General features: G+C 38.8%; 1 protein-coding gene across 3 annotated transcripts in view; it reads left to right on the top strand.

Moving 5' to 3' along the window:
* The window catches only part of LOC145668863 (chitinase-3-like protein 1), a 240,630-nt gene that overhangs the window by 26,487 nt on the left and 200,360 nt on the right, over nucleotides 1-13,783 (top strand). Inside the window, exon 2 of one of the 3 annotated variants that reach the window (XM_081737088.1) lies at nucleotides 2,925-3,077. The exons of the other annotated variants lie outside the window; for them this stretch is intronic. The gene's annotated coding sequence lies outside the window, so the exon portion shown is untranslated. The remainder of the gene's footprint in view (nucleotides 1-2,924; nucleotides 3,078-13,783) is intronic. 3 annotated transcript variants of the gene reach the window in all.

Here is a 13,783-nt window from a genome sequence, read left to right as displayed (position 1 = left end):
AATGACAGATCTCTGTGATTCGTTATCTGCGACGTTGCCACATAGTGCGATTCGTGTCTAGACGAGAACCCGAAAGCTAGGGTGATTCAGGAGGAATGTCACAATTTGTGAGGTGATTCTACATGTTAAAATAAACCGAAAAAGTCCTACGAACATGTGTCCGATTTTCGATCGTTACGGAACAGGAGCGAGTTGAAGACTAACACATCCATGAATGTTTATGAAGACAAGTGTGAATATTACTTACCGAAATGCTCTGAAGACGCTACGGTGGACAGAATAATGTGGGATAGATGACTGATCCATCCTACAAGAGGTATTCGAAAACTCCCCACCTATCTCAATGCACTTGTCAATGCGTTGGAAATAGGAATGGGCAGAACCGGTTCCTGATGGAACCTGTTTTCGGCTCTGAACGGATCCGGTTCTAGAAGATCCGGTTCCGGAACCGGGTTATCGCATCCAGGTCTGGAACCGGAACTTTATAGACATCCCTACGCTAAACCTGAGCTCCTGGCAGACTGTGAACAGTGTGCTAGATGAAATGCTAGAAGCGACAGGCAGCCGCCCAGGCGGCGGCCGCTTGTCTCATTTGGCTAAACAAACTGGGTAACTGGCAAACTCATTGGCTAAACAGGCAAACTCATTTGGCTAAACACTCACTGGTGGACCAAAATTTTTCTGGAGGGCACAAGCGGATCTGGGCGGGGAGGACACAAGCGCATGGTCCTTTTTGGAGTGTTTTGAAGGTGGTCTTTGGGGGTTTTCGGATCCAGGTCTGGAACCGGTTCCTAAGATCCGGTTCTGAAACCGGGTTTTCGGACCCAAGCCTGGAACCGGTTCTAGAACTGGGTTTTCGGATCCAGGTCTGGAACCGGTTACAGAACCGGTTCTGAAAACCGGATCTCCAAGAGCCATCCCTAGTTGGAAGGTGTGTAGTGTTGCACATCGAACATCATCTCGGCGGGCTTTAATGCGGGCAACAGCGTCAGTGACGTGAGCGACAAGTTCTTCACGTGTATCCACCTTCGTGGCGTACAGATCCCCCTTTAACCAGACCCATAAACAAAGTCTAATGGGATTAGGTAGTTGAATTACCCTGTATATTATTCGCTTTATTTTGACTTGTAAAATAGTGCTCTGTAGTCCGTGGGTGTCATTTTTGGAACACCCGGTATATATTTCGTTTAACTGTCATACTATGTGTAATCCAATCTCATCAGATTTGAAGGATTTTTTAAGGAAAACTTCAAGTTTGTTCAGCTTACATCGAGCTTAATTTTAAATTAGTGTATGAATATCGCAAATAAAGAAACAGCTCTGGACAAATCTGGATGAATCGTGTATGTGCTGAATCAGTTGAATCTGTGAAGGTCTCTTCATTTCGATCGTTGTATCGGGAGCCGCGGTGGCTCAGTGGTAGAGCGTTTATCTCTGGTGCTGAGGGTTCCTAGTTCGATCCCAGCTCGCATCAAATGAACTTTGTGGTGGACAAGCACCGTGTGCGTGGGTTTACTCGGGGTTCTCCCGTTTCCTCCCACTTTCTTCATTCCACCATTTCATTAATTTCTCATCATCACCATCTTCTTTAGCCTAGCCGGCATAATCGTGGAACGTAAAACTCAAAGATTTCATTTCGAATGTTGTATCTAAGGTTTGATCATTCATTCATTGCTTTGTTTAAAATTCTGCCCTAGACGAACAGATGATTCGTGGGAAAGCTAAATGTACAAGAATAGCATAAGTTATTAAATAGCATACACATAATCAAGATGTGTTCCTGGTAGAGACCTGCACGGGCCGGACCCGGCCCGAGGGCCGGGCTTGGGCTGGCCGACACTGATTTCACTTCAGGTCGGGCCGGGCTGGGGCCGATCAATTGCAATTCTTTAATAATTATTGACTTTCGGTTAACGATAATTGGAATAAAGCCAAACGTTGAAGAAGTGTGTCCGTGAAAAATGTTACAAAGAATGCACTAGCTATTTACAGTTTGTGTTGCTTAGCGGCTCCACTTTCACTATAGAGGATTGCAGGCATTATGCGGTAAATTGAGCTCTGACCTTGGCCTTCACTGAACTCAAAATATAACAAGAAGGGGTGGGAATGTTTTGCCTGTCGCTAAACAATATTGCCATGTTCACTTTATGCTAAAAATCAATTAAGTTAGATTTTTGTTACAGGGAATGGAGTTTTTGTTCTCTCGATGACAGGCAAAGTTCTAGGAGGCAATGGTACCATTCGGGAGGCAAGCGTCAGGTTGTGAACCAGAGTTTAGAAAATGTTTCTGAGGGTTAGGTCAAATTTAGTACTAAATTTTCAGAAAGATTGGGGCTCGAGCTAATTTTTCAAAAATTTATCGGGCCGGGGTCGGGCCAAAAACTTTTAAAATTTACCGGGCCCGGGCCGGGCTTAGGCCAAGAATTTTAAAAAATCTTATCGGGCCGGGCCGGGCTCGGGCCGAAAATCTCCAAAACTTTTCGGGCCCGGGCTGGGCCGGGCCTAGCTACATTCGGGCTGGATTGGGCTCGGGCCGAAAAATTCGGCCCGTGCAGGTCTCTAGTTCCTGGTAGTCCATATACCTGTATATTCGTATCAATGGTTTTTCCTGTCTACTTTCCAATCAAAATTAAAAGCAAGAAACCAAAGTTCCTAGAATAGTGTTTTGGCATAAATTTATTCTAGTTCATGACAGTTCAAAGAAAATGAATTTAATTTTGATGAAAATATTTATTTACCGACATTTCACTGCAAAATTCCATAACATGACTCAACCATTAAGAAGGTAAAAAAAAACGCATGCCTTATTGATTACTAATTGTTTGGCTTGTGACGGGAACACGTGTTACATCATAAACAGCGTTTCCAATGGCTTAGTTATTGGCAATTAGAATTGGAATTCATCTGTATTAATCTTATTGTAGATTACAAAGGAAAGCATGCCACAGTGATAAGGGTGAACAAACAAGAGTATCGCATCAAAACATGTCTGAAATTTCACACGAGAATGTACACAAAGTGAGGAGGCAGCGACTGTTCTTCGTGGTATATTGGATGATCCAAATCACACGATAGAGGTGAGTAATCATCTTTTGTTAAGTGTTTATAAATTTGTGTAGTTTTGTTCCTTCTCGCGAAATCAAGCAGTGCTGGGTCTGATCAGAGGAAAGATGGGCCACCGTTGGTACTCACCAGATGGTGTTGGTGTTGTGATATCCACCCAATGTGAGGACAACTGAGGAGCTACTTGAAGGAAAGAAGTAGCAAACTCCAGTCTATAAAGCCAGCATTAACGGCGAGGGAAGCCGATGTTCTGACTACACACCACCCCGAAAGCAAGGTTCCGGCTGGTGGGCATTGGCTCCCCACGGGCTTTTGCGCCAGGAGTCAGTTTTAGAGTGATTTTGATCCAGCATCGTGAACAATAGGGAATTTGAAGTAGTGCTCTCAACGGGTCGGATCGGTTGAAGACCGACCGGCCCCGACCCGTGACCCGAAATGACTGACCCGACGCGATGACCCGAAACGACCCGAGTGACCCGACCCGTGATCCGACCCGACCCGTGATCCGACCCGACCCGTGATCCGACCCGACAACCCGACTCGAGCTGACCCGACAACCCGACCCGTTTGAGTGCACTAGATTTAAGTATCGATCTCCTGTCTACGAAGCCAGAAATATTAGCTTTGAAAAACGGTGCAACGACAGTGCTTCATAGGGTATAGTTAGTTGCTCTTCTTGCACAATCAACATTTTGTTTGTTGGTCCATTTTCAGCACTAATGCTATAAGAGACTGTGCCTACAATTTAAGGTGGAATCACCGTAATGAATTCAGTTGTTTCTGTTTTCCCACTGGAAATCAAACCCGGAAATCCATGCACAAAGGGATCGAGAGCTAGTCACTAGTCCTGCGGGAAGTGTTAGCTAAGCTTTGTGGACAATTAGGATAATAAATTTAGAATGTTTGTGGTGTTTTAAGTATCAACACACTAGTAGCTAAACTGTAGTTTCGGTGTACTTCAGTGTTCTTCCGAAAAATGGTGGACAAAAGCTTAAAGAATTTCCACTCATGCCAATGATAAAAGTATCCATGTTTGGATAAATTTGTAATTGTACTTTTTGTATTTATTTGAGAACGCGGGATTATTGAAGCGAGTGGAAAACATCCATCCATGGACTAACGAGAAAAATGACGAATTGACTTAGCTTTGAATGTAAACGTTGTTTGGTGTGCGCTATAAACTCTTCATAGTATTTGTGAGATGGTCTAAATGAGTCCAAGAGGTTGTCGAATTCTCCAGATTCGTCTTTTCACGTTTGTGCAGAATTTACAAAGAAGAAATATCAGTAGAACATAACCAACTTTGTCAAAAAGTATACTTTGCTTATTTTGTTGCAAAACTAGGTGTCCAAGATAAATCCTGGGCTCCCCACAAAATGTGTTATCCATGTGTAGAAGAGCTTCGAAAGTGGTGAAAGGGCACAAAACAGTCTTTTTGTTTTTAGTGTGCCTATAATCTTGAGAGAACCCCGAAATTATACGGATGACCTACTTGTGTTCCTGCAACATACAAGGGCTCAACAAAAAATAAGAAGCATATTGCTTATCCAACTCTACCTTCAGCAATACGCCCCGTTTTGCATTGCTCAGAAATACCTATTCCAACTCATCCAGAAACATTAGAGGATACCAACTTAAGTTATAAGGAAGATGATGATCAGGATACAGAGAAGTTTGACGTAATTGGAGGAAACAATAAGTCTGAGCTATTTTCTCGGGCGGAACTTAATGATTTAATTAGGAATTTAGGTCTTACGATGGAATGCGCAGAGTTACTTCGTTGTCGATTCAAGGAAAAAAAAAAGTATTTTGGCACCAGATACTTCATTTTCTTTGTTTAGGAAAAGAGAAAGACATTTCATTCCTTACTTTTGTGAAGAAGAAAACTTAGTATATTGTTGTAATGTTGCTGGATTGATGGAGAAGTTAAATATACCATATAAGGTTAAGGACTGAAGACTGTTCATCAACTCTTCAAAAAGAAGCATTAAAGCAGTGTTGCTACATAATGGTAGTAGATACGCGTCAGTTCCAGTTGCTCACTCTGTGTTTCTAAAAGACAGTTACGAAAATTTATCTGTAATCCTCACAAAACTTAAGTACAGTGAATATGGCTGGACAATTTACGGTGACATAAAGTTATTTCCATGATACTAGGACAACAGGCAGTTACACCAAGTATCCGTACTTCTTCTGGAAATGGGATAGCAGGAATAGAGCTCATCATTGGACCGAGAAAGTTTGGTTACCTCGAGCATCCCTACCGCCTGGAGGTTAAAGTATAATTGGGAAAACTTAGATGATCATAGTAGAATCCAGCTCCCGACACTTCATATTAAACTTGGCGTCACGAAATAGTTCGTATAACAGCTCTATCAAAATAGGAAGAATGTTTTCGATATTTGATCAAAAAGTTTCTAGGACTTTCAGAAGCTAAATTGAAAGAGGATGTATTTATTAGTCTAGACATCAGAAAACTAATGAAAGATAAGGGGTTCGATGATACGATAATCGTGCCTGAGCAAAAGGCTTGAGTGCGTTTAACGAAGTTGTTCACAAATTTCTTGGTAACTGTAAGGACCCTAACTTCAAACCCGTTTTGGAAAACGTGTTAGTATAATTCAAAGATTTAGGATGCTCAATGTGTTTAAAAATGAACTTTAATTCAATTTAGACTACTTCCCGAAAAATTTAGATGCAGTAAGCGACGAGCAGGGAGAGCAAATTCATCAAAGTATAAAGGATACGGAGCGAATTTATCAGAAAAGATAGAACGTCAACATGCTAGCAGGATATTGGTGGATGCTGAGGAGACCTTCCACAATCAGCCCACAAAAGAAAATGCCAAAGACGGAGTTTTTACACGAAAGGCAACATGAGGACCTGTAAACATCTTTGTTCGAATTTTATTTAAAAACTAAAAGGTGAACTTTCCATAAAGTACGTAAGATCATAAAGTAAGTATATATATTTTTTTCGTTCAGCGATCACTCTTTTATACAGAAACCTTACGTGATACAGAAATAGTAATGCTATTTTTGGAATTAGCGCATCAAAATACATAAACTTAAGCAATTATATTTTAAACACTTTTTAGTGGCCTTAATTTTGCAGACTAGTGATATCTAAGATACTACTGGTCGTAAAGGAGAAATTTCTTGAACATATATCAAGAAACATTACTTAATCATATACTAGCTGAACCATATAGCTTTCATAAAGCAACAAGTAAGAAACACTCGATATCACACAACGCAGAAATTACGAGCAGCTGTGCAACACGCCTTCACGTCGTGACTCCGGGGTATCTCCGCAAAATATCTGCGAGAACTTGGCGCAGAATTCAGCTGTGTTACGACATAGATGATGATCATACCGGTGTTTAGGACTCTTAAAACTTCAAGGTAACTGTGTACAGACATTCCACCATAACTAACACTATACTGTTGAAACTAAAGGGTCCGGCCACTTCCGGACCACCCTGTAGCTTATTATTTACGAAGAATATTGATATACTAGCTGAACCTGTGCTATTTACACAGTGCACAGTTCTAATATGAGTGTGAATCTCGTTTACACTTTTGAATATATCTGTGCAAGTCTCTTTATGGACACAAGTAAAGGACGGAGTGAATTCCTATAGACAAACATATAAATGTAGTCTTTTAATATATAGAATATTGGGGGGAGTTTGTGGCAAACTTGGATGCGTGATAGTTGATACCAAATGCAAATATTTTTTTCCTTATAATTCTATATCCGAGTACGCCTCATTGTGGGTCCACATGCCTTCGAAGTTGCCAGCTTGCAATAGGTTTTGTCATTCAGATTAAAGCGAAGTGCCTGATACGTCCATCAACTTGCTATACGGTGTATTGATATACAATATTTTCCCTTATATCTATTCCATCCATCAAAACAAAACTTGGTGCACTCATGTCTTATCCCCTATAGTATTTTTCGAGATACATTACCCGGGCCACTCCAGAGGGATCCAAAGTTGATGAGAGGGATTTCTGGAGGGAATTTTTCCAACATTCTCCCAATTTTCCGTGTTCAAATACGTTATGGACCCCAATACATAGTACTTTTGGAAAGCTTGTTTCATGCTGAAGAGAATGAACTATAAACCGTGACATTCCAATGAACAGTGTTGATGCAATAGCTATTTCACTGCAAGTCTATGATTTTCTTTATACTAACAGTGTTAATGGGCCTCAGGGACTTACTCCGTTGTCCATGATACCTAATTTTTTGTGCATGAACATATCTTTGTTATGTTTATCGAATGGACTGGGTTTGATTCGAATGTCCGGACGACAGGTTCATGTCCGTTCCTTGTTAGTTTAACGTAAGATATGAGTCGATCAAACTCCCCGGTTATCGAATGCTGGATAGCATGTGTAGAAAACAATCATGTTAATTGCTCAGTGCTTTGGAGCTCTCAGGAGAAGTTTTTGATCCTACAGTAGTAGTATCATTCTTTCTGGATATCATCTAAATATTGCCTTCTTTTTTTAAGTCTTCCGTATCCGTGTCCAGGCGATTTTGGTTGCTTAAGTTGTAGGCAATGATTGTGTTGAGAAAATAGTATCGTTGGTCCTCGGCGTAGAACAACTTTAATATGTCAAGATTTCCTTTTTAAATATGAAAATTAAGAAACGAGTTTACACGTATTTGATTGCATAAGCGCTACAACCGAACTCAATAACATTGAATACGTGGCAGAAACTTATACTCCTTTGCATTTATATCTACACCATTCCTATCGAGTTCCTTCACCACTTCTCGTATTGTTCACAAGTGGTTGCAGTAACTTGATAACCGCTACGTCTACCACCGTAATACTTCCGATACGTACTCCTCCACTCAACAGTGCTGAACTACTCCTTGCAGCTTTGGTTCAAGTGATGAAGGGATGGACTGTAAGAACTTGAAAGGACGAGAATAAGGCCGGCTGCACATTGACAACAGGCAGGTTAACCAAAAGAGAGAGAGCGAGGCAAGAAAAGATGCAGAATGCGTTGACCCAATCACAAGCGTTTGTCTAGCTTAGTACGTGCTTGAGTGAATACGTTATGCGAGGCATTGTTGCATTGCTCACTGTAATGCATCTCGACTCAGATGTCCTGCCATTCTGGCCAATATGCGGTCTTCCTAATGATTGACAGAAATCGAGCACGCTTTAGAAAAAGTGTGTGTTTGTTAATAGTGCATAGAATTAAATTTGTTACTTTTACGACTGTAAATTTTATTTTTATTCCTTTTTAATTATATTATCTTGGTAGAAGTTTTATATAGAGGAAAAATAACTTACTTCGAAGATTGCTAACTACGTTTCAAAGTAAATAGTAAGTGATGGGAATTAAATCAATAATAGAAATAAGGCTCCTTTTTTATTTTTTAGAATGTTTTACAAGGAGAAGAGGGCAAAATCTATATTTTGACAGAAAAGGCACAAATACACCCTAAAGATCTGAGCAAGCGTTACTTACTCAGCTCGTTATAAAGTAGTTAGGGAGGAGAAAGAGAAACGTATTGAAAGTAATCACGGAAGATATATCCGAAGTTATGCAATCAATTATAATAAGGGCTTTTGTCTTCTCACATGCCTTTCGGCACGTTCTTCCTATTGAGACGTGTATTCAACACAGGTTAAAAGTATTTCTTTAATCATTAAGTGGGATGACAAGTCTCACGCCTATGCTGACAGAAATATATTCATATGAATGAATCAGGCACTTAAGATAAAGACATCCTTCGAAACTGAGAATTGTATAGAGAGTAGGGGTCTATATTTAATTTGCAACAATGTACTAATGTCAAGTACGCGATAAGCTTACTTAAGTAAACAAAAATCAATGGTCACTTACAAAATACAAGTTCACTTCAATAATATAATTCTAGTAAAACTATACTTCCTAAATATGATTAGGTGATTAAAGATTATATATTCTGTAATTTATGCAGTGATTATTACAGAGTTACATCAGTTCTCTTACGTTATAAATAGTACTTCTTATCGAAAATACACTACTGTAACTATCAAGATCACTCAGATTACTCAGATTTTGCAAGATTGATTAAGCATGAATAAGCAAGAATAATTGTTATCGAACAAGAATAATTTTCTGTGAATCGAGAGCAAGGAAATAGTACTTCTTTTATCATCTACCTTTTGAACTTAGGTTTTCCTTTTTCCATACTAAATAATAACCATTGACGGGCGTCCTTCTATCCCAGTGGTTCAAAAGCTTTTGGGTTGACAACGCATTTTACTGAACATCCAGTCATCGCGATACACTTATTTGACTTTTTTTAATAATACATAACTTACAGTGGCATATTTAAGGGGGGGTACGTCCGGGCTTAAGTCCCCCCCCGAAATCTTACTTACTATAGTAAAGTATATTAAATATCTTGCAGAATTTTCACATTTTCAGGCAAAGCCTCCCCCGAAAGTTAGCAAAGCCCCCGAAACAAAATTGTAAATACGCCACTGATAACTTATAATACGTCTATACGAAATAATGTGACCCTATATAGTACTGAGTATTTTTGCTGGTGCTGGAGGCTCGCGACACGCCAGTGTGTCCCAAGATACTAGTTGAGAACCACTGTCTTATCCTATTGATCAATCATGTCCAATTAAGTTCACAGAAACGTTAACACGCGGATCTCGGTATGTAACAAACACGAACAAGGAAAATAGAACTTCTAAAGATGAAAACTGTTGCAACTGCTGTCATTGTATTGAATGAAGATGCTCCAGCCAGGGCTGACCCAGGAAATTTTCCACCCCATGCAATGGCATCATTTACCGCCCCGCTTTCTCCAGAAAGAACAAATCACGATTTTAAGTATGGTACCCTATCATGAACAACGGAGAAGAGGGAAAAGCACTCGCACTCAGAAAGGCCTAAGCACTACCAATACAATCTCGTGTCTGTTTTGTTCCTTCTTTAAATAATAATCTATTATGTTAGTGAAAGATAAAACAAACACACCTTCAGAGGAAAGATGATAATCCTTTTTATAGAATTCAATATCGAGCTTCAATCTCAATATAGCAATTTGCAATTCCAGCGCAACTAGCTCTTTTATCTTTATTTCTTGATTTTCCTTCTATACCTGCTAACAAAATAATAACAAAAACTCGTTTTTACCTTCAATGATAAGAAACTTGTTTGCGACTGAGGCAGGACTAGCTTTCATATCAAAAGTGTGATAATAAACTCAATGGAACAGGTGTTCGCTACTGTTCGAGAGTTGAGTTCTTGTATTTGACAACAATCAAGCAATTCATGCTTTGATTTGTCTGAATATTTGCTTTAGCACTGACCATGCGATCTTGAACTAATGCGACCTAAACATGATTTATGAGTGTAACATTCAAATAGGTCAGCTTAGTAAATTTAACTACCATCATCATGAAGTCTGTTTCGAACTAAAAAGATGTTTATTTTTTAAATATTATAATTATGACAGATTTTGCCACCCTTCGAAATTTGCCACCCCATGGAAATGCATGTGTTGCACTATAGTAGAGTCGGCCCTGGCTCCAGCATCGATAGTTTCAATAATAGCGATATTTTATCTCAGAACAAGACATGTTCTGATTCCTACTTTAACATTGCGAGACAATACTATCTCCAAGCCTGTAGCATAAGGGTAGAATATATGTTTTTTTTTTTCCTGCACTTCAAAAGCGTATAAGAAAATTGCAAATTAGGAAAGGATATATTGAGAATTACAACGAGATTTATGAAATACGTACTTATGAGCTTCTTACGTAAATGTTTCTTTCATATTCCATTTTATGTCCCCCAATAGAAAATGTCCGCCCAATATAATATCAAGAAACCAGGAATATAATACAGCAGGCCTGTCCATGAATTGGCTCCCGGAGCCAAAGCGTGAGCGGGCACGAGCGAAGATAACAACAGGTGAGCACAGGTGCTGCTAGCTTCGCTTCTTCCACTGCATCCGATAAGTGTTGCCAACCGCACATGATGGCAAAAAAACCTATGGCCAAGCCTGGCCAGAAATTCGCACGATGATAAGCATTGAGCAGACGCAAGCGTGAAATGTGCAAATGTGCTCTCCCCCTCCCCATTTCGAAAGCAGTGACGCGAAAACACTGCAGGAAATAAAATTGGTACGTTTTTTGGTCGAGGAAGACGCATGATAGAGGTTACAGTTAGCGTTGAAGTAACTAACAAATGAACAAGAAAGAAAGAAACTAATATTAAACATGTCATCTTACAGACGTAAAAACGACTGCAAAAATCGGGAACGAATTGTTTCAGACCTTTTTAGCTTGCTTACACAATTCGTGACGTTGTATTACATTAGCACTCGGTCTGTAATTTGTCATTCGCTTCACGTTTGCTAAGTTGTAAACGCCTTTCGTTGCTAGATTGATAGGAGAACGACGGGAGGTTGAAAATAATAATAATAATAATAATAATAATAATAATAATAATAATAATAATAATAATAATAATAATAATAATAATAATAATAATAATATTATTATTATTATTATTATTATTATTATTATTATTATTATTATTATTATTATTATTATTATTATTATTATTATTATTATTATTATTATTATTCGGACCAAAGAGGGATGAAAATGGGGATTGGAGGAAATTCATAACTAGGAATTGCATAGTTTATACCGCTCACCTAACATTATTAGGGTTATGAAGTGTAGAAGGCTCAGGTGGGCAGGCCATGTAGCCAGAATGGAAGAAATTAGAAACGCTTTCATAATTTTAACTGAAAACCCAATTGGAAGAAGACCACTAGGAAGACCTAGGCGTAGATGGGAAGACAATATTAAGATGGATCTTGCAGAAATAAGAGTACAGAGTAGAAACTGGATCCAGTTGGCTAAGGACATAAGTTAGTGGAAATATTTTGTAAACGCGGCATTGAACCTTCGGGTTCCATAGACCATAGAGTTAGTTAGTTATTATTATCTAAAAGAAATGTTCAAATGTTGTTAAGAGACAATTACACAGAAGAACCGAGTTTCGACCAAACACTAATTTGCCGGAAGGAAATTCCAGTGCAGTCAAGCCTACTTTAAGCGTTATCCGTGCAACCCACGTTTCATGTTCAAGACATTGGGAATAATTGTTCGTATCATTCAGTTGGAACGTTTCCTTTCGAATTTACGCTATTACAGTAGACCTACGCTATTACAGTAGGCCTACGCTATTACAGTAGGCCTACAACATTGTGACTTTCAAAATCAGTCAGTAACTATCGAAGAAAGACAAGCGTGTAGCTTCAGTCATTGAAATGATTTAACATTCTTTTTCACTTTTAACAAGCCACCGGCAAGCAACCAGCCAGGGACAATACATTTTTCCTTATTAAAAAGACACTCCTTTTTTTTAAAAAAAAAAAAGAAAAAAAAACTAATTGCAGTCACTAACGGTCACACTTAAAAATGGAAAATCTCTTTGGCTCTCTTAATATTTTGTTTGATTCTTTGCGATCAAAGTAACTTTAAAAGTGGAGTAAGAAATACTATTCTTCCTATTGATAGTGTAATAGTGGCTTCTAATCTCCACAACCAACCCCTTGCTAAGCCTATTCGTACACACATACATGCATAAGCTAATTTTCTGGAGATATACTTAGATAATTACAAACAAGTGCTACAGTTTTTTTTCTTATCAACAGATTATCTCTTTTCCTAAAAAGCGAAACAACATAATATAACAAACCCACACTCGGATATAACAAACCCACATCCCTCTTTAACAAAAGGAAAGAAAAAAGAAGAAAAGGAACGTACATAGTTTATCATTTGATTGCTGTTACAAGTTTGTATTGTCTATAGTTAACGGTTACCACATTGTAAAAAAAAAACACTTTACACTAAATGGCAATCAGTTACCATACATACTTTTTTTTTTGGTAAGCTAGTGATTACCGCCAAGGTTGACAACACTTCCGCTCCTCTAAGGACAAAACCCGAAGATCCACGAAGCACGAACAATGGTATTTGCTCGTAGAATGCTCGTGAGCGTTCACGAGGAGAGTTTCCACTATCTGCTCGCCGTGGGCAGGGCTGTAATACAGGTTGAATGTTCATTTGTGGTTGTGTGGTTACAGAACGCGTCTTCGGCAAGGGAAATCCGACTTCGATTCTCAATGGAGAATCGTGCTTTGGATCCCACGTTAAGTTGTAGGTCCATGTCTCGTATAACCATGTCTTGTAGAGCCTTGGTGTTGAAAGAGACCTTAAACTTAAAAAAAAAAAAATCATATTATAGCGATTAAAATTAGTATATAACCCATTATAAATCCAGCATAAATGTTCAACTTAATAGGTCATATTTTTAAGTTAAAAGTGAGAACTGTTTTAACTTTTTTTAAAATTCTAACCACATTTATGATAATATAATTAGATCTTTGGTGTTTGTTATTAGCATTTTAGAAACATGAACTAAGTGCAATGCCTACAAAATGTATTATAATAGCAGGCTAAAAATAAAATCCTCAATCTAATTTGTAAGTTTATGCCTATGTTTTTACTTCCCGCTCAGGCCGGTAGCCAGCCCAAAAATGTAAGAGGAGCCTGGCTGAATTTAGGGTGGCCCGATCCAACCATATTATAGTTCATCACCATATTATCGTTCCTTTGCAAGCGTACTGTGAAAATGTTAGGGGGACAGCAAAAATTTAGGGGGAG

This window comes from Thermobia domestica, chromosome 13, assembly GCF_964235325.1.
Source record: "Thermobia domestica chromosome 13, izTheDome1.hap1.1, whole genome shotgun sequence".
In the NCBI taxonomy this organism is placed as follows: domain Eukaryota; kingdom Metazoa; phylum Arthropoda; class Insecta; order Zygentoma; family Lepismatidae; genus Thermobia; species Thermobia domestica.
Note: the sequence above shows the minus strand (reverse complement) of the source record. Positions and strands in the feature narration are given on the sequence as shown.